General features: G+C 45.0%; 1 long non-coding RNA gene across 1 annotated transcript in view; it reads left to right on the forward strand.

Annotated features, from left to right (window-relative positions):
• Nucleotides 1-22,692, forward strand: part of LOC138260392 (uncharacterized) — a 143,620-nt gene that overhangs the window by 42,652 nt on the left and 78,276 nt on the right. The gene's annotated exons all lie outside the window — the stretch shown is intronic.

The raw sequence follows: 22,692 nt of genomic DNA on the forward strand, positions 1-22,692 counted from the left end.
ACTCCGAGCCCAACACTAGATGGCAGGATAATACACAGCATGTGTATCTGCAGCTACACATGCCATCGAACATATATATATATATATATATATATATATATGGAAAATGTCACTTACCCAGTGTACATCTGTTCGTGACATGAGACGCTGCAGATTCACATGCTTTTTGCAACAACGCTTGGAACTCCAGTTGTAATAGATCCATGTGTTGTTTGGACATGTTGTGTGTTTTCGGTGGGACATTTGGAGGGAATTGTAGGAATTCTATGCAATAACCATGTTGGATAATGGCTAGGACCCACGTGTCTGTTGTTATTTCGTCCCAGTTTTGGTAAAAATTTGTTAGTCTCCCCCCCACTGGTGTTATGTGTTGGGGATTTGTGACACTGGAGTCACTGTTTATTTTGGGGTGTCTTGGGACTTTGGAACTTCCCTCTAGTTTTAAGGAACTGTCCCCCTCTGTATTGTCCCCGAAAACTTCCCCTCTGATACTGGCTCTGGTATTTGGGCCTTGTTTGTGAGATTGAGGGCTCTGTGCTCTGTCCTCGAAACCCCTCTCTAAACTGTGTTTTGCTAAATGTGCCTCTGCTCTGTGGGGAGTAGAGTGCGCCCATGGCCTTGGCCGTATCTGTGTCCTTTTTAAGTTTCTCAATAGCAGTGTCCACTTCCGGCCCAAACAACTGCTGTCCATTAAAAGGCATATTCAGCACCGCCTGTTGAATTTCTGGCTTGAATCCTGAGGTGCGTAGCCATGCGTGTCTCCGTATGGTGACCGCTGTATTTACAGTTCTTGCCGCTATGTCTTCTGCGTCCATTGCCGACCGTATCTGGTAATTAGAGATACTCTGGCCTTCTTCCACCACTTGTTGCGCACGCTTTTGGAACTCTTTGGGTAAATGCTCGATGAAGTGTTGCATTTCGTCCCAATGAGCTCTATCGTATCTTGATAGCAAGGCCTGTGAATTGGCAATGCGCCATTGGTTGGCTGCCTGTGCCGCAACTCTTTTCCCCGCTGCGTCGAACTTGCGATGTGTGTGAGTTCGCCCTTTTGCGAGCTCCACCCACTACCACTGAGTCCGGTGTTAATTGCTGCGTGATGTACATAGGGTCTGTCGGTGGTGGTTTGTACTTTTTTTCCACCCTCGGAGTGATGGCCCTGCCTTTCACAGGCTCTTGAAAGACTTGTTTGGAGTGTTTCAACATTCCCGGTAACATAGGGAGACTCTGGTACTGACTATGTGTGGACGACAGAGTATTAAACAAAAAGTCATCTTCAATTGGATCTGCGTGCAGGGTGACATTGTGAAATGCGGCTGCTCTGGACACCACCTTTGTGTAAGCAGTACTGTCCTCAGGTGGTGATGGCTTCGCTGGGTAGCAGTCGGGACTGTTATCTGATATGGGTGCATCATAAAGATCCCATGCGTCAGGGTCATCTTGGCTCATCCCTGTATGCGTTGGGGACTGCATCATTGGTGGAGTGGCCATTGGTGATGGTTGTGGTGAGCGATGTGGTGATGGTGGCGGAGTTACTTGTCTTGCCACCTTTGCTTGTGGCTGTTTGTCTTTCTCTTGGAAAGCAAGTTTCCTTTTCATTCGGATTGGAGGGAGAGTTCTTATTCTCCCTGTTTCTTTTTGAATGTGGAGCCTTCTTTGCGTGTAATCTGGCTCCCCAGCTTCTAACTCTTGGCCAAATTTGTGTCCTTGCAATTGTGAGGACAGTCCCTGCTCCTTAGTGTAGGAACTTGTTTCGGCTCCGAAGCCAGATGTTTCGGTATCAAAACTTTTTCAACCGTTTTTTTCGGTTCCGAAGACCCTTTTTTGGCTTTCGGTGTTCCGATTTCTCGGTGCCGATCCTTTTCAGTGCCGGTTTCTCGATGTCGAGATTGCTCTGACCCGGTGTCTCGGGGTCGAGCCTGTTCTTTGCCGGTATCTCGACCGGAGTCGGAAGACCTCGACACGTGCGTGCCCTTTTTCGGTGCCGATGGCCAGTCACCCAATTTTTGGGTTAAGCCATGGCCTGCTGGCGGTGGCGTCCCCTGGGCTTTTATGTATTTTCCGTGAGTTTTGGCCAGGGGTGTTCTACTTACGGTTTTCGGCATCTGTTCGGTTTCGGCCTCGTCCGAGTCCGCGATGGAGAAGGTTTCCTCTTCTTCCAAGTGTTGGTGTCCTGCCGGCGCCGACGCCATTTGAAGACTTCTCGCTCTCCGGTCTCTTAGCGTTTTCCTCGACCGAAATGCTCGACAGGCCTCGCAGGTATCCTCTTTGTGTTCGGGAGATAAACACAAATTACAGACCAGATGCTGATCTGTGTAAGGATACTTGTTGTGGCATTCGGGGCAGAAGAGGAATGGGGTCCGTTCCATTAGCCTTGAAGACGCACGAAGTCGGGCTGACCAGGCCCCGCCGGGGAATCGAAACCCCGAAGGGCCACCAGAGCTCTTCAAAATTCGGTGTCGATCTGTTTTAACTAACCCGATCCCGAACGCAAACAATACCGTCGAGTTTTCCGAGATTTAACTAACTTTCCAAACCGAAACACGGAGCGAAGAGGAACACGTCCGAACCCGATGGCGGAAAGAAAACAATCTAAGATGGAGTCGACCCCCATGCGCAATGGAGCCGAAAGGGGAGGAGTCCCTCAATCTCGTGACTCGAAAAGACTTCTTCGAAGAAAAACAACTTGTAACACTCCGAGCCCAACACTAGATGGCGGGATGTGCACAGCATGTGTATCTGCAGCTACACATGCCATCAAACATATATATATATATATAATTGTCACCTCCTGCTCTGTAAGGGGCCACAGACCCTGCAGGGCGGCCTGGGCTACTGGGGCGAAGCATCCCACAGAAATTATCTCCCAAACACGAATTAAAATGTATAGAGGTCACTGCATAGTTTTTATTATCTGAATAGATGCCTATGGGTCTTTGTTTTATTTATCAATCAAAATATGTAAATATTATCATAACTATTTTTTCTAGAAGTGCTTCACTATTGAAGAAAATATAAACATTTTTTAAAAAGCCATAAAAATACACAAAAAAATTAGCTTAACATATAGCGCTACTTGAAAGTCTGAGTATATAAATTACAACTTTATATCTAAATATATTATCTTCCTTATTCATGAATACCCTCTCTATGTACTTATGTATCTATATAAGTATAACTTTATTCCTACTGTAGAAGAAAACCTTTAACTCTCTCAAATGTACTACTTTATGTCTCACCATATACCTCTCTCAAAATATCCTCTTCCTCCACTCTCTGACTCATCCCAAACCTGATTCTATTACTATGATCACCAAATAACAACACTTTCTAGAGTCCCCCCTTGTCTTTCCCTCCTTGGATCACCCCAACCTCATTTTACCACCATGATCTCCCAAACAACCCTTTCTAAATTCTTCCCTCCTGTATCCCTCCTTTGACTCATTCCAAACCTCATTTTACTACTATGATCTCCCTAATCCATTTCCAGAGACTCTCCCCTCCTCCATCTCTCCTTTTACTCATCCCAGACCTCATCTTACTACTATGATCTCCCAAATAACACTTTATAGACTCTTCCCTCTGCTATCCCCCATACCCTATTTAGTCAAATTAACAGACTTGCATGTCCACTGCTCAAACTAACTCATATTTCCCTATCCTAATCCACCATTAATCCTTTTTGGCTTCCAGAGTAGTGCGCTGTTCACCGAAAAGTGCTTTGAGGCCTCGTCAGGGGTAGTAGGCGCTATATGAATACAATTATAATTACTCTCATAATTGAGGCACGTTCTACAAGGGACACATTCTAAGTGGTGAAAACAATGGCCTTTAAATAGTATCCCTTCTCAGGCTCTCCACCACAGACTTTACCATTAACTGACTCACCCTTCTAGAAGGTTCTGATCCAATCAGATTTTTCTACCCGTTGGGCCAATCATACGCCCATTATGGGCACACATGGCAGTCAGGCCGCACCAGCAGTCTGTCTACCTCCCCCTGTTCTTAGGGGAAACCTACATTCAACCTCCCCATTAGGCCATCTTACATTGCCACCTATGGGACCAAGAAGAGCCTGCGCACGGAGTACATTCTTTGTTAATGGTAGCATTTGTTCATGTGCTTTGATCACACAATACCAGACTCCCAAGTGAGCCCTCACCCATAGCAATGACCAGTTACCTGAAAAGCAATCATGAATCCTAGATTTAACCACATGCCTATTTTGGCTAACCTGTGAGAGGCCCAGCCTGGCTCCACCACAGGAATAGCTACTACTGGATACAACTAATCGATCTCACTAGATGGAGAACCCGCTCATGGGTCCAAGGGAACGTTTTCTTGGACATACCTCACCTTCACTTCTACAGGCCTGGATAGCAACTCTTCAGTCTGAGAGGATAACCACCCCTGAGTAAAACCCACATCCAGCCTCTCGGGATGTGGTAACCATCTTTGGGTCCAAAGGATAGTTATTCCTGGGTTTAGCCCACATTCACTTTCACATGGTACGAAAGCCAATCTTGGGCCTGAGGCAATAACCACTCCAGGTTAAAACCGACATACAATCTGCTGATGCGGGATAATCATCCTTTGTTACAAATGAGATTTGCTCATGGGTTTAACTCGCCTCCTGTCAAGGCAGCTCTTTGTGGTGAGGGGTGAAAGGCCTTCTTCGAACGTAGCTACGGCCTATTATCTACAGCAGCAATGCCAAAGTCGATGATTGCATTAGCAGCCTGAGATTACTTCTGACAATAATCCACAGCCGGAAGGAGAAACATCTGAAGTCCAGAGTCCACATCTGAAAAATGTAAAAATTGGAAGACCACCTCAATAAAACAAGCATTGGCAACTCAAGTAGGTCTGTCAATAATGTACTTCACTCTGCATTTATACAGACTTTATGCCTTAAAGTCATAGTCACATCACTCACTGTACACTTATACAGTCACAACTCACTCTATACTCATACAGACAGAGAGGTAGTTGGAGTATTAATGGTTGGCCATGTGTGGTGCTGGACTTGCTACTGTTTATTTTCAGCAGTAGTACTTACACTTGTAAATTTGACCCCACCCACTTTTTCAGGTGGTGGAGATATGTAAGCCACTCAGATTTTGTGAACAGCAAAAGGAGGTAAAGTCACTCAAAAGTATAAGAGAAATTACACATGTAAATTACTCACAAGTGTAAGATACCTTTGTGAATAGCCCCAATGATATCCTTAGAGCTGGCCTCCTTACGCTAGTGCCAGCACATCATCTAGACCCATTACCAAGAAAAAGCAGAAACATAGTTGGGAACTGCAGAGCTTATTACAGCTGTCAGCAAACTAACATTTATAAACTGCACGTCTATCTCTCACACCCATCACATTGCTAAGCTCAACGCCCCAAGACAGGATAAAAGCACAACATGAATACGCTTCCCTCATCAACTCAACACAGAGTCAACACACTTCAAAGCACACACCCTGCACAGTGTAGCATGCAACCCATGTTAGCAACGCTTCAGTGCCCAACATAGGTGTAGTAAGCGCATTATAAATGCTACAATACAATGATATGACATCATGATGTGCAATGGATAGAGAAGGACATGTATTTTCCCAGGAGAAAGGATGCAGTGTGAGGCAGTTCAGCACACCCACATAGCCATGCGTGCCACAAAGAGGCATTCTGTTCCCGTGCCATTTAAAAGCAGCTTTTGTTTCTTGAGTGCTGCTGCCAAAACCCTGCTTTGTATACAGTGCTAAAACTTACTTCCCAAAGTTAGGAAACCTGAGTGAACCAATGTCTTCACTTTTGGTTTTTGGAGAATGCGGAGCAGAGCAAAATGCAACACAGGTGTGGACTTGCAGACCCTGGACTCATCTAAAGATGATGTTTCATGGCCTTGAAAGGATCCTGGAACAGCTGATACTTTGCCATTTCCAATATTTCCTTCTTTGTATATCTGTTCTTTAAATAGGTGTTAGTTAGCCTAAAATCCAGATTATTATTGAAGAAAAGACAACCAATCATTAGGCACAGGCATGGTCATTGTAATTATGCAGCAAAAAAGAATCAAATTAAGCAGCAAGGCTGATCAAATTATGCACCACGAAAATGATATTTATAGGGTACAATGTTGCTGATTCCGTGGAAGTATTTTTTCACTTTACTGTCATTTTAACACTTATTAAAACTGTGTGGCCAAATATTTCGCCACATTATTACCAGTATAAAACCTGAATACAGTAATCACCAACTGAGCGGTTACCAGTTAACCTTGGCAAAAGGTTTGCCATTAGGCAACACCATGTGTATCATTGTTTTGGTACGCTTTGATTCCTTTGAAATAAAACATTGTTATGTGAAAACCTTATACTGCAGGGAGGAATACATAGAATACAGAGACATATTTATGGGATTGATATGCCAGTGGCATTGTAGCTTCGGAACTCAAGGGAATTGTGACGGTTTGAGGCCAAAAGGGCATCCTTGTGGGACAAGCAGGCCTATTCGGGCTTTGGAGGGAATTGTCCAAACGGATGGGTTTTTAATTCCATCCAGGTTTGCAGAAGGGAGACGGTATAGGAAGCTAGAAGAACATTGTTCCAGGGTGTAGTTGCCTACTTGTTAATGCATCTTTTCTTTTAAACAATTCAGGGTTTCGAGAAGGGTAGCTCTGATGACACCACAGCTTGAAATGGAGAATTTGTTGGCCAAGAAAGCTGGCTTCTTTAAAGTGGTGGATTCCAGGGGATTCCATAGATCTTAGAAAAGGTGGAAGCCTAAGTGAGTAGTGGGCTTCTTACAGTGCATATGATGTGGTTAAATTTCTTCTCACCTGTACTCAAGCTCTGTGTAGCTTGGAAGACAGTCTCAAATGGACAGGACAAGTGCCCATAATTTTCTGAAAAAGGACCTAGCGATTGGAAGTTGAAATAGTGTTATGAGTCTGTAAGTGATCTAACTACACAGGAATCCTGCAAATAACAATCTAAAATATTTTATATAAACATAACAATTTGACCCCTCATAGTTGCTTCATGCTGACTGAAAACACACATATTTGTTCCCACACGTAAGCTTGGCAAATAAACGTAATTCAATGCATCAGTGGTATTAGAGCCCTTCACAGGCAGGCATCAAGACTGTTTGATGAACGTGATGTGGAAATCGGGGCCTTACGTGCTGAAAAGCACTGCCTGCATCGTGCCAGTAAGAATGACCCATCCTAAGTGGCAAAAAAGGCCGTCTCAATCAATGCACCCAGTACATTACAAAACATACTGCTCAAAATGCAGGACTCGTGGCTGAGAACCAAAGCACATGAGCTACAGGCGTATGCAGGCAGGAACGGTTCCAACCCGTTTAATGAAGCCCTCAATACACCTCATGGATCACAGCCTTCTTGGAGTTCTCCCCTCCTGAGTTCAGATGGCACTAACTTCTTTACAGGGAAGGCACAGATCCTCCAGAGATGGGTTGAAAATTTTGAAGCAGTTCTTATCAACAATGAGGGCATCAACAGGATGCCCCAGGTTACTGTTAGTGACTCTATGGATACTCCACCAAAAGAAAAGACTATGGGGGTCATTCTGACCCTGGCGGTCATCGACCGCCAGGGTTGACGACCACGGAAGCACCGCCAACAGGCTGGCGGTGCTTCCTTTTTGGTCGCCCAGCCGGGTCCGGCGGTTTCCCACCGGATTACCCCCGGCTGGGAGAATCCTCCATGGCGGGGATTCCGACCCCCTTCACCGCCAGAACCAGGATGTCGGGAACGGGTGTCGTGGGGCCCCCTAACAGGGCCCCAGAAAGATTTTCACTGTCTGCATTGCAGACAGTGAAAATCGCGACGGGTGCAACTGCACCCGTCGCACCCCTGCAACTCCGCCGGCTCCATTCGGAGCCGGCTTCATTGTTGCAGGGCCTTTCCCGCTGGGCCGGCGGGCGCTCCTTTGGCGGGCGCCCGGCGGCCCAGCGGGAAAGCCAGAATGGCCTCCGCGGTCTTTTGACGGCGGAGCGGCCAAGTGGCGGTTCCCGTTTGGCTGAATGAGGGCCAAAGTGAAGAAAGCCACCAATCAGCTCTCACGTGGCAAAGCCCCGAGCACAGATGCTATACCAGCAGAAGTTAACAAAGTTTAAGGTCCTGTGCTGCTGTGGACTCTTTGAGCTGTTGCAGTCCTTCTGGAAGCAAGGATCCATTATCAGGAACTGAGAGATGCATTCATCATACACCTCAATACAAGGAAAGGCAATCACCAGGTATGCAATAATCACATTGGAATCTCACTGCCCTGAACAGTGGGGAAAGTTCTTGCGTAATTTCTGCTGAAAGATCTGATCACTCACCTGGAGCAGGGCTTACTGCCAGAGACGCAGTGTGGCTTCTACAAGGGACGTGGAACCATTGACATGATATTCATTGTATGTCAGCTACAGAAGTGTCAAGAGCAGGATCGTGAACTCTACACAACTTTTGTGGACCTCCCAAAAGCGTTCCACTCTGTCAGTCGCCTGGGACTGTGGAGGATCATGTCGAACTGTGGCTGTCCTTACAGATTCATACTAATGGTTCGGCAACTTCATGACGGTATGATGGCTAGTATCCTGGATGACTGTGAAACATCTGAGGACTTTCCAGTCACCAACGGCATCAAGCAAGGGTGTGTTCTAGCACCCAAGCTGTTCAGCATGATATTCCTTCTAATTCTGACTGATGCCTTCCAGCAGTGCGCTGAAGGAATAGCCCTGAAGTACAGAACTGATAAGGAATTCTTCAATTAGTGGCGACTGCGTGCCATCCCCAAGGTGAAAGAAAATGCTGCAAAACTTTCTCTTTGCCAACAATGGTGCTCTGAATGCTTGTACAGAGACAGAAATGCAAGCCAGCACGGACAAGTTTTCATCTGCATGCAGCAACTTCGGTCTCACCATCAACATCAAGAAGACTGAGGTCATGCACCAGCCAGCTCTCCACACCCGGTACACAGATCCATCCATCACTATAAATAGGCAGAGACTGCAGGCGGTTGACCACTTCGCATACCCGAGCAATACCCTTTCTCGGGCAGTGTCAATTGATGGTTAAGTAAACTGCAGAATTGTGAAAGCCAGGTCTGCCTTCAGCAGATTGTGCTCCAAGGTTTCAGAACATCGAGGGGTCAGCCTACCAATAAAGATGAAGGTCTGCTGAGCAATGATGCTTCCAACTCTGCTGTACGCCTGCGAAACACAGACTGTCTACAGGAGCCATGCACAACAGCTCAATCACTTCCATATGTCCTGTCTGCTCAAGCTCCTGAAAATCAGATGGCAGGACAAATTGCTGGATACTGAAGCCTTTTCCAGAGCCAGTATGAAGGCAGTTCATACACTGCTGATGAAAGTCCAAAGCAGATGGGCTGGGCATGTCAGATAAGCGCATCCCTAAACAGCTCTTCTACAGAGAACTCACTCAGGGAAAGAGCTTCCATGGAGGACAAAAGAAGAGATCCAAGGACAAGCTTAAGGCGTCCCTGAGGAAGTTCCATGCCCGCATCACACTACTCAGACATCTTTTGATGAAAAGATCTCGGTCAACCAACCAATGAGATGTTAAGGTCTTCATTGACAATGATGAATGAACATCATCCTCTGACCCCACCTCTTAACCTGACACCTCCTTGACATTCTTTATGTCTGTTTTTTTATGCTCATTTCCTTCTCCTTTTACATGCCCCTCCCAGTTCATTCCTTCTGTTTGCGTTCCTTCTCTCTCAGTCTGCCTTACTTTCTTTTCTTTTTCTTTCTTTGTTCCTTTGTTTACGTCTTTATTCCCTTCTCTTTTTCCTAATTTTCTCTTTTCTTTGATCTTACGTATTTTTTCACTTTCTTTCTGTCTTCACCTATGTTGCTCCTCCTTTTTTATGTTGCTCATTGTTTTTCTTTTATTCCTATTTACCCTTCATCATCTTTTTTCCCTCACAATTTTTCTTAATTTTCTTCCCACTTTCTTAAGCTCTTATCTTTTTTCCTCATTGGCATCTGCTTTCTTTTCTCCTCCTTTTCTGTTTCTTTTCCTCCTGCCTTCAAGGTAATTCTTCCTTTCTGTCAATGCTTTTATTCTTGACTTCTTGCTTTCTTTCTTTTGTTCTTTCTTTTTTCCTTCTTTATTTGTGTTTGTGCCTTTCTTTCATTCACTTTGAGTTAGCTCTTTTCTAGTGTGTAGTTTGTTTTCTTCTTTCCACCTGTCTTTCCTCTTGTTCACTCTTTCCACCTGCTCTTTCTTCCTTCTTTTTCCTTTCGTCTTCTGTTTAAGTATTTCAATCTTACTTTTTCATTTAATTTGCTCCTTCCCTTTTTCTCATGTTTTTGTTCCTTCTTTCTTTCTCTCATTCTTTTTGCTTGACTTATGGCCCACTATTTTCGAGAATCATTTAATTTCAAAGATAACCTAGCTATACCAGAGGTGAGTTATAAAGTTTCCCTGCTAAAATGCACCTGGGTACTTGATCTGCTACGGAAAGTTGTATTCTTAAACCTCCTTGAGTTTCCAGTCTAGCTTTATGGAGCTGTCCAGGTCTAGCTTAAGGGACGCAGTGTGCATGTAATTGTAAATATGTATTTCTGTAGCACTTACTACCCCTGACAAGGCATTGGATCACTTTTTGGGAGAAGCAGGCTACTCAGGAACCTATTGTGGATTAGTAAAAGGAAATTATTAATTGTTTTTGGGAATGGTGGACATGTCTGCTCGTTAATGAATGAATAGGAAAGAGGGGGATAAATAAAGGAAGAGTTTGGAAAGGGATATTGGGGAGTTCATAGAAGTAGGAGATGTTTGGGATGAGTCAAAGAGTGAAGAAATGGGGATGGTTTGAAAAAGGTTTAGGATGAGTCATACAGTAGTTGTTTTGGTAGAGTTTGAATGTTAAAATGTTTTTTCGCATGTTCCAAAATGGAGTAACTGTGTATTTGGCTCAGGGATGCCCCACAAACATCGTAAGATATGGGTACCTTGGTGGAAGCATTTTGGGCTCCAGGGTTCTTAGATGCCTACATTAGTTTACTCTGTATCCTACATACACATACATATATAACTACACATAAACATACAGACATATATAAAATGAATATTTGTATTTATTTATTCACTTATTTATTAGTATTATCTCGCTTTTATTATTTATTAGGATTTTTTAAAACCTTTATTTGTCAGTTTATAAACGACTGACAACATGCAACAAAGCAAACAAAGCAGCACCATGAGCAAGGGTTATATTACAACAGCATCAGAGCCAATCTCGGTTTATATCATGGTTGGAATCACAGTTGCAGAGCACCATAGGGGAGGCGAGAGTTGGATCCAAGCACAAAACAAACTCAATTAATTCAAATCCCCCCACCTGTTCTTACCTATATGTTGCCACCCTATAGTTGCACCTCACTATCAATGGCGTCATCCCCCGAGGCATCTCCCTCTGGGCCTAAAAGCTTTTGACATAATACACCCCAGGCTTCCGATTCAACTGGTAGTTCGGCATCCAAGCGGTTGCGTCGCGTTTGAGTTTCTTCCGCCATCGACCACTCAGAGACATCTCTGACGCACAGCCCCTCAGAAGGAGCCCTACCCCCATCCTTGTGGTGGCTACCCACCTCCTTGCCAACACTTGTGCCAAATGCAGAAACTGGTATGTTATTTTGCGCTTCTTGGGGTGAACCAGACTGCCCAGCAGACAAAGCTGTGTTGTGAGTGCATAAGTCAGTGTATTAGCCCGATTCAACCCGACTATTGCCCTCTCCCAGAAGTCCATCTTCTTCGGGCAGCCCCACGCCAAGTGCAGAAAGTGTGCTTCCCTAGTTCCATAATGCAGACACACAGAAGTCTGCTCTGGACTGATTCTGTGCAAGCCTGCAGGGGTAATATAATTAATTAATTTGAACCGGGTGTTGCTAGACACAGACTTCAACAACGCACAAATCCTGGCCCTGTCCACATCTGAGAACGGAGCCCCAAATCTACCTCTCAAACACACCGCATTCTCAGCGGCCCATTGATTGTATCCACAAGCAGCACCTTATAAATTGATGAGTTGAGGTGTGGCCCAGCCCCCAGTGTCAAAAGCATGCCAAGTGTAGCCACCGCAAGGCCGCTGCAGATAAGACGTCCAAAGAGCCCTGACCGTGTCCGTCACATCTGCATAGTGCAAAAATTGCCCAGGTACGAGCACACACTGAAATGACACATCCTCAGGTGAGGAGGGTATTCAGCTGACGGGAGACACCCGTGCGCAGGGGGCATTTAGGATACTTTTTCAGTAATCAGTGTAGTGAATAGTTTAACGTTTACACATGATTTCTGTATATTTCTCTATAATTATGTTTATATGTTGAAATATGTGTTATTATAATAAAATAGTAACTCATACGCATATACAGGGAGTGCAGAATTATTAGGCAAGTTGTATTTTTGAGGATTAATTTTATTATTGAACAACAACCATGTTCTCAATGAACCCAAAAAACTCATTAATATCAAAGCTGAATATTTTTGGAAGTAGTTTTTAGTTTGTTTTTAGTTTTAGCTATGTTAGGGGGATATCTGTGTGTGCAGGTGACTATCACTGTGCATAATTATTAGGCAACTTAACAAAAAAAAATATATACCCATTTCAATTATTTATTATTACCAGTGAAACCAATATAACATCTCAACATTCACAAATATACATTTCTGACATTCAAAAACAAAACAAAAACAAATCAGTGACCAATATAGCCACCTTTCTTTGCAAGGACACTCAAAAGCCTGCCATCCATGGATTCTGTCAGTGTTTTGATCTGTTCACCATCAACATTGCGTGCAGCAGCAACCACAGCCTCCCAGACACTGTTCAGAGAGGTGTACTGTTTTCCCTCCTTGTAAATCTCACATTTGATGATGGACCACAGGTTCTCAATGGGGTTCAGATCAGGTGAACAAGGAGGCCATGTCATTAGATTTCCTTCTTTTATACCCTTTCTTGCCAGCCACGCTGTGGAGTACTTGGACGCGTGTGATGGAGCATTGTCCTGCATGAAAATCATTTTTTTCTTGAAGGATGCAGACTTCTTCCTGTACCCCTGCTTGAAGAAGGTGTCTTCCAGGAACTGGCAGTAGGACTGGGAGTTGAGCTTGACTCCATCCTCAACCCGAAAAGGCCCCACAAGCTCATCTTTGATGATACCAGCCCAAACCAGTACTCCACCTCCACCTTGCTGGCGTCTGAGTCGGACTGGAGCTCTCTGCCCTTTACCAATCCAGCCACGGGCCCATCCATCTGGCCCATCAAGACTCACTCTCATTTCATCAGTCCATAAAACCTTAGAAAAATCAGTCTTGAGATATTTCTTGGCCCAGTCTTGACGTTTCAGCTTGTGTGTCTTGTTCAGTGGTGGTCGTCTTTCAGCCTTTCTTACCTTGGCCATGTCTCTGAGTATTGCACAGCTTGTGCTTTTGGGCACTCCAGTGATGTTGCAGCTCTGAAATATGGCCAAACTGGTGGCAAGTGGCATCGTGGCAGCTGCACGCTTGACTTTTCTCAGTTCATGGGCAGTTATTTTGCGCCTTGGTTTTTCCACACGCTTCTTGCGACCCTGTTGACTATTTTGAATGAAACGCTTGATTGTTCGATGATCACGCTTCAGAAGCTTTGCAATTTTAAGAGTGCTGCATCCCTCTGCAAGATATCTCACTATTTTTTACTTTTCTGAGCCTGTCAAGTCCTTCTTTTGACCCATTTTGCCAAAGGAAAGGAAGTTGCCTAATAATTATGCACACCTGATATAGGGTGTTGATGTCATTAGACCACACCCCTTCTCATTACAGAGATGCACATCACCTAATATGCTTAATTGGTAGTAGGCTTTCGAGCCTATACAGCTTGGAGTAAGACAACATGCATAAAGAGGATGATGTGGTCAAAATACTCATTTGCCTAATAATTCTGCACTCTCTGTAGTTAAATACTTTTATGTTATCTATGCAGTGACCAATACAAATGATAAGCATACTTATATATATTTTCAATCATAAGTAATTTGTACATTTGTACAAAGAAATAAACACATCTAAATATATACATATAATTATACATGTTGCATACACACACATATAAGCACTACAGGTGTCAAGCATACTATTGGAGTACATTTGACTTTTGAGTATGGCGGTTATGTAGGGAAGAGACAACTCTCGAGTAATCTTCTGAAGCTAAGCTGGTTGTCCGTTGATCCTATGTTTGAGGGTAATGAATTCCATAGCTGGCTGCTTAAACAGAGAAAGATGTTCCACCCATGTTTTTTTCTTGTATGCTGGGATTTTGAGGCAGGGTGGCAGTCTGGAACACAGGTTCCTTTGTTGTATGTAATTGGTGATTTATTCTTGACAAGTGGTCCTTTTCCATGTGTTACTTCATGCGTAATACAAAGCAGCTTAGAGATGGATCTTCTGGCAACCAGAAACCAATGTAGGGCTTGTGGCTTTACATGTTTGAGTAGTTTAGATGCAGAGTTTGGAATTAGTTGTGATCTTTTCAAGGTTGATAGAGTGATCCGTGGTGGAGACTATTGGCGTAATCAAGTTTAGACAGTACAAGAGAGATAGTGGCTTGGACCTTGTGAGGAAATCCACGTTGTCAGAGTTGTATGTTGCTAACTTATGCACTTGGGCATTCATTGATAGCTTGGAGTCCATGGTAATTCTGAGGTTTCTTGCTCCTTTACTTTAGGAGGTGATCCCAGATCATCAGGCCAGGCATAGAGTAGGTCATAGTCGCCACAAGTATTTCAGTTTCAGACACATTCGATATGAGGTAGCTCCATATCATCTAAGGATCGAAGGCTTGAAGGCAACTGAAGATTTTTGAGTTTCCAAAGTCTTTGGGGCTTTTCAGTTTAAGAAATATTTGTGTGTCATCTGCGTAGTTATAGCAGGTGAACTGAAATTCATTAATCATTGCTGGTAATTACTTTATGTATATGCTGAAAAGCATAAGTGAAATGATAGAGCATCAAGGGACTCTTACCTTTATAATGTAGGGTTTGGATGAGAAAGGAGAAGTGTGGATGACATTTGTTCTATTTTGAAGGCAGGATTTGATCTAATTGACAGTGGTATGCTCAATGCCAACTCTACAGAGTCTTTGGATTACAGTGTCATGAATTACCTATTGATATTTTATTTTCAATATGCTGCCCTCGATATTTTGTCTCATTGATTCGATACTCAGGAGGCACACCGTAGACACAGACTACGTACATCTTCTTTGAGGAATACACATCAGTTCAAGACCTTTCACAGTGAGATGCACATCTCTTGTCTAGAAAGTCACTACAAAAGTGGGCCCAAGCTTTCTCAATCAGTTCCAATTCCTTCACTGGCAAAATGAGGGGACATTTTAGTATTTCCAAAAGATTCTGAGATCTAGGCCTGTTTCTTGTATAGCCAGTCTCCCAGAGGTGAGGGGACGTCAGTTGGAGCATGCACGATTAAAGAGAGGTGCTGTGAATTTTCATGTGACCTTGAAAACAACTGCCAAGAAGGAGAGTCCCAGCTGGTGAGCGTAAGATTGTTGGGGCATCTTCAGAATTTCCAGACTTCTGTGGGCAATGTAAGTGGCGCAGATCTGAGTTTGGAGTGGATCTCCTGGTTATCTGACCTAACATCAAGCCACCCGTTCATCCGGCAAGAGGTATGATTTCTGCTTTGACAATCCAGCCCAGTGTTCTGCAGCTACGTGCGACTATGAACTGAAGTATTTGCACCTACGAGCGGGTACGACTGGAGACACTTAGGGGGTCATTCTGACCCTGGCGGTAATTACCGCCATGGCGGAGGTCGGCGGTAGCACCGCCAACAGGCTGGCGGTGCACCGCTGGGCATTCTGACCGCGGCGGTTCAGCCGCGGCCAGAAACGGAAAGTCGGTAGTGTACCGCCGACTTCCCGCTGCCCTTGAGAATCCTCCATGGCGGCGGAGCGCGCTCCGCCGCCATGGGGATTCTGACACCCCCTACCGCCATCCGGTTCCTGGCGGTTCTCCCGCCAGGAACAGGATGGCGGTACGGGGTGCCACGGGGCCCCTGGGGGCCCCTGCAGTGCCCATGCCAATGGCATGGGCACTCCGGGGGCCCCCGTAAGAGGGCCCCACGAAGAATTTCAGTGTCTGCTTTGCAAATTCGCGACGGGTCAACTGCACCCGTCGCACCTTCCCACTCCGCCGGCTCCATTCTGAGCCGGCGTCCTCGTGGGAAGGGTGTTTCCCGCTGGGCTGGCAGGCGGACTTTCGGCGGTCGCCCGCCGGCCCAGTGGGAAAGCCAGAATGACCGCCGCGGTCTTTCGGCGGGAACCGCTTGGCGGGCGGCGACCGCCGTCCGCCGCGGTCAGAATCACCCCCTTACTGTTACCAGCAATCATGAACTAAAACATCAACAGCTATGAGTGACTGTACAGGTCCCCGACCTGAAGATGTCACTGTCAAGTGTAGACGAGACTGGTGCTCAGACTGCTGACCAGCACGATCTTCTTTTGACGAGCCTGCACACCACTACAGTCCCCAGCAGATCAACGGTGACCCAGTGATCTGCCATCAGCGCACTAAAGAGCTGAGAGAATCCAAAGCAGGCAGGACTGCCCCCCATAAACTCAAGGTCCTCAGACAACACGCTCATTGCACTCAAGTGTCAATACCCATGTAAAGCCAGATACTGTTGAACTCTCACTAGTGCCTCACTTATTGAACTAATGTAGGTTGGGACAATGCCATACTTTAAGGAGTCAGTGATGAGATATTTGTGAGGACTGACCTTCGGGTCACAAAACCAGGGCAGCTGGCCACACATTCCGATAGAAAGCTTGTGCCGTCGCTTACGGTAAACCTGATTAGGTTCTGCATAGAATCCCTGTGGGTCAAATGCAAAAGCTTATGCCTTTGTTATCTCTGTGTGTAGTGCTGTGTTTTGGTATGCATTAAATTTATTTTCTTTTTCATAAAAAGAAGCCCTGGACTGGACATTAATTATTGTGTAGGTTTCATAACTATTGAATTCTGAATTTCTGCCCTCAAATTAATGGGAAGCCTTGGACTTCTTGTCTCGTTACAACTGAGGGTCAAGTACTGAAGGGGTGTAAATGGTGTTCAGTTTGCAGGAGAATAGTAGGTCATACCCCAGCACAACCTAGGTAAAAACCTAAACCACCACAGTTGTGGTCCAGTAACCCCTGCTTGCACAGTAGCCCCTAAATGGGTTCTGAGCCGTATTACGAGTCCATTATATCCTATGGAACTCGTAATACGGCTGGTGGTATATCCGTCACTTTACCGTCACTTTTGGGACGGATTAACACTCCTCCAAAGTTAGAATAACCCCCATAGTTCCTACTGTACTGTTCACTATCACTAACTTATTGCAGCCACAGGGAAATACAATAAGAACTTAACTCTTTCAAATCAAGTTTGCTAATGTCTGAATTCAGGAAATATTCAACCAGGAAACCTGTTTTTCCCCTGTTTGGGGCTAAGCTTTCACATTTGGAATGTCATCCCATGGACTACTTAAGAGCAATGCAATGACAGACTAATGGTACACTGTGCACCCTACACATGTTAATTAATAATGGCAATAACAACAATGATACACAAGTACTAGTGATACCATGTTAGACCTGGCATCCTTAGAGTGGTCTAAGCCCAGACCTTCTGCCGTTAGCTCCGGTTTTGTTGCTGTAACTTTTTGTTGGCCTTATGAGCACCTTACCACTGCTTACCTGTGCTAAAGTGCATGTGCTTCTTCCCTAAAACATAGTAACATTGGTGTACCCACAATGGGAATATTTAAATTACATGTAAGTCCCTTATAAAGTGGTATACAATATACCCAGGACATGTAAATTAAATGCTACTAGTAGGCCTGCAGCACTGATTGTCCCACCCAGAGGCTGTGTGTGCAGCCTCACTGCCACCATGACTTGGCATTCAAAACCGCTTGCCATGCCTTAAACTCCCCTTTTCTTGTACATGTCACCCCTAAGGTAGGCCCTACATAAACCATAGGGCAGGGTGCCATGTAAGCAAAAGGCAGAACATGAACTTTTAAGTCTTTCAACTCCTGGTAATGAAAAACTACCAAAGTCATTTTTCATTACTGTGAGGCCTGTCCCTGTTATTGGCCAGCATTGGGAATTCCTTATAATACTTTTAAGCTGTAATTCCTGATCAGCGAGGAATAGCTGCATCATGTTTAGTATCATTAGAATGGTAGGAATAAATCCTCTGTACTAGTAAAGTTGGATTTATTATTATTTATTATTACTATTTTAGAAATGCCACTTTTAGGAAGTGGCGGGTCTCTGCCCTCACTGTCGTGTGCGCTGACCGCCTAACTCCAGTAAAGGTCTGGCCTGGGCTAAGTGGCAGCTACACTTGTGCATTCCCTTCAGACACCCACAACACAGGATAGTCTACTGCATCTGTATTCATCTGCATAATGGGATTTCCTGAGGAGGAGGTTGGGAAGGGCTTCAACTTACATCTTAAAGGGTAGTGGACAGAGCCCTCACTCAAAGGGGCTGATTACCCCCTACTGATAGTCTAGAGCGAGGGCTGAGTTGCAAAGGGGACCTGTGCACTTCACAGAAACCTTTTGAAGTCATCCCCCATATCAAAGGCACTTTTTAGTATACATACTGGGTCTCTGACCCACTAAAATCAGTACACTTCTGGACTCAAGGAAACTCTGCTGGAGTAAAGACTGCTGTGCTGGAGGATCGCCACTTTGCTGTGCCTGATAGTTGCTGAAACTGCTGCCCTGCCTTGCTGAGCTTCCCTGCTGCCTACTGATCTCTGCCCTGCAACCCAAGAATCAGCAATCACCCACAGAGTGACTCCAAGGGCTCGCCCACTTGCCCTCGATTCTACGACAGGTCTCTGGGACATCAAAGACCTCAAGTACGGCTTTGTTGGAGGCTGCTGCTCATTTCATCAGGACATAAGCACAGCTTTTTTGCAGCCTGCCGGTCATTTCAACAAAACTTCAGTGTGGCTTCATTGCAGCCTGCCGGCCATCCCATCAAGCCTCAAGTGCGGCTTCGCTGCAGTCTGCTGCTCATTTAAAAAAATAACTCAGGGCTGCATCATTGCAGACTGCTGCTCCTCTCAACAGCACTTCTGAGCCTCTTCCTGGCAACTGGCCACCAGCCTCATCAGGACTTCAGCGCAGCTACTGTGCCGGCTGCCATCCATGTTGCCAATTGGAGACGAGTGATACGCTCTGACTTTAGTCACCCAATGAGTTGTGTTCGGGCGCATTCCTGTTTCATGCCCTCACACTCAGATCACTTCGCCCTCAACCAGCAGCTGCAGTGGTACATTCTTGGACCACAAAGGCCCGAGCAGCCTAAGAGCCTCAGCTGCGCTTTCTGCATTATGAAAATCAAACACATTGTACTCTCTACCCTGGCCGCTCCTGAAAGGCGCCGATCAGTCTGCACTGCACTCCTCGCAGTAGGACACCCGTACTCTCACAAAATACCGTAAAGGCTCTAAAATGAGCGTCATACAAAGTGTGCTTAATGTGATACCTATTAAAAGTGAATACTCATTGGATTTTGTCGTTTTGGTCTTCATCTAGTCATAAAAATAATCTCTATTATTTAATATACCTGCGTGGAGTCCTTTTTGTGGTGTTTCATTGTGATTAGTGTAAGTGTGTTACACAAATCCTTTGCACATTGCCTTCTAAGTTAAGCCTGCCTGCTCTGTGCCAAGCTACCAGAGGGTGAGCACAGGTTAATTTAGGTCATGCATTTTATTACCTTGACTAGGAATGTGGTCCCTACCTGGGCAGTGTGTATACCCTTGCCAACTAGAGGCCCAATTTCCAACACACCAGGTCAACAGCTCTGCATTAAAGAGGGCCAGACATTGGTACTGAAATGGGTACAACTGTGGGCTGCCTCTGAGGGGGAAATTGAGGTGTGTATCCACATGCAAAGGTATATATCAGACAATGGTTCACTATAGACTTTTTTGCAAAACTAGTAATCAAACAATTGCTGTTGTAGCTGCTATCCATTACAGAAGCATAAATGAAGCCTTGGTATTAGATAAAGTCAACCATATTTCAGAATTATGAGACATAAACCATTGTAGACCATTATGGAATGGTATGCAAGAACAAAAATCTGTATATGGTATGAATAAAGTGCTGAAATGTTGAAGAAGGTTCAAAGTGAATAGAAAAGGTGCATGTGCATATAAGTGAAGGAAAAAAGTCTTATGTCTCTTGACTGTGAAGTAACTTTACAAGTGTTGGGTCGGTCAGAGTCTTCCATCTGTAGTTAACAGTGTTTTGACCTCTACATCATCTAAGTGGTGAATGCATGAAAACTGTCATGTCACAGAACCCAGGTCGAGGTAGGGAAACACACTGGCTGGTGTTCACCTTAAATCGGCTAAGGATATATATATCTTGAAGAACAGTATGGAAATATTCCTGACAAGTGGGGAACAGATTGTACTCCACTGGAACGAGGGTAGACAATCGGAGTAGAACGAGGATAGACAATCAGAGTAATTCACAAATTATTGCAGGTATCAATATTGGGATCCGGCAAGGAAGTGCCTTCAGTGGCATTTTTTATCTGGCTGGTGCGAAGAATCAGAATCCATATTTATCCCACTGAGCTCTCACATGCTGCTGCCTGTCCACCAAATGTGCTTCAATGCCTCTTTAGGTGTATGAAGTTGTTAAGACTTGGCATTCTTGGCATGGTCTCCCCTAACTTTTTGCCTCTGTTTCCCAGGTTCTTGATGTCTGCTGTATTTGCTGTTTTTGTTAATCTGTGTACTTTACTACTGCTATCCAATGCTAAAGTGTGAGTGCTTCTATGTAAAATGTGTGTGTAATTGACTTTCCCTGATTGGCATATTTGGTTTATTAATAAGTCCCTAGTACAGTGTACTAGAGGTGCCCAGGGCCTGTAAATCAAATGCTACTAGTGGGCCTGCAGCCGGGTATCTAGTGCCCACCAAGGGCACCCACCAACCAACATGTTGAGGGCCACAAGGGAAGTCCCAGGGTCCCCACGGCACCAGCCAGCCGGCTCCCGCCCAGACAGAGCAGCTATCTATGTTTGCTCCTTCTGGCCAGGAGCAATGTGTGTTTTGTTTCCTTGCCCGCACTCCTGTGGGCAGGGAAACAAAAAACAAGTCTGCTTTAATCCTGTGGGAGCATTTTTAAATCTCCTGTTGACTGAGAGCAGACTCCCATGCTTGCTCCCAATTGGCAGCAGATTTAAAAATCCTCCTGCCAGATGAGAGCAACTATATTTTTTAGGGAAACTACTGTGTCCTGGGCACAGTCACTCAGCCGGCCCCAGGGGATGGGCCCTTGGGGCCTGAAAAGGCTCAGGGAGGGGGGCTGCGCTGCTGAGTGTCACAGCTCTGGGGGACGGGAAGGCTCGGGAAGAGGGAGCTGCGTGACCCCCTCCCTTGTTATTCACATTTAGTCCGGGAGATAGGGTCCCTGGGGCTTTTTTGGCACTGGGAGGGGGGTCCACATACCCCCTCATTTGTTTTTTACATCAGCCACAGGGGATGGGGTCCCCAGGGTCTCTCAGAGGCCCTGCACCTCCTCCCCCCAAAAACGATTGTCACGTCCCGGGCCCTGGCCGGGGCTGGGGAGGTTAAGAAAACAGAAGCACGGAGCCTGTGATTTAAAAAAAATAATAATTCTGCCTAGGATTGCGGATCCTCCAAAATATCCCACAAAAAAAACGCTTTTGGCCCCAGGCGGGATCCTTCTGGGACCCCACCAGCAGTTCTAGGGACTCAAGGTATTCCTACCCTGCCTCCCCATGTCTTTTTTTCCCTTTTTTCTTAGGACTCAGGTCGGAGTCCCAAAGCCTAAGATGACTGCCCTTTCCTGGTTGATATGGTGTCTGCCAATCAGCATGAGATCTATTGGCCCCACGGCGTTTATATATATATTTATATATATATATATATATATATATATATATATATATATATATATATATATAAATATACATTTCTTTAAACTTAATACATATAATATATAATATATACACACATCCAGTGCCTGTGAAGTTCAAAGCTGTGTGATTGTGTGATCATTGAGTATGCTTTGAACATGTAAAATAGCCCCTCATGCACTGGAATGGAAGGCGGGAGAATGTATCAACACAGCCAATAGTATGAGGTGACAGAGCAATTTGCCTCTGGGGTGAAAGGTAATGCAAAAAGCTGTGTTGTGAAGCCAGACCTAAAACTGATGTGCATTGCAGTTTTGAAAAAAAACAACCTAAAGCAGATGTGTCAAGCCTGTCTGCCTTAACTCAAAATCCCTGTGCTCCAGGCCCTCCAGTTGATCTAATCTAAGTATTCCAGAATGAGTGTTTTAGCCACAGACTGAAAAAAGATATTTTCTTAAATCAAACTACATGTAATTGATTGCTGCTGCGAGGCAAGTTTTACCACTGTGACCTGAACAGCCCTTCAGACATCTGTACGTCTATGTGTATTTTCAAGAGACCAGAAATCTCTGAATAGGTGAAAGCAAATGACTGCTTGCTGGAATGTGCTGCTGCTAACATGAAATTCTCTAGGAGCACAGATGGTGATACACCTCAACATCTGGTATGTGTTTTTGTGGTTCACATTA

Source organism: Pleurodeles waltl, chromosome 9 (genome assembly GCF_031143425.1).
Source record: "Pleurodeles waltl isolate 20211129_DDA chromosome 9, aPleWal1.hap1.20221129, whole genome shotgun sequence".
NCBI lineage: Eukaryota > Metazoa > Chordata > Amphibia > Caudata > Salamandridae > Pleurodeles > Pleurodeles waltl.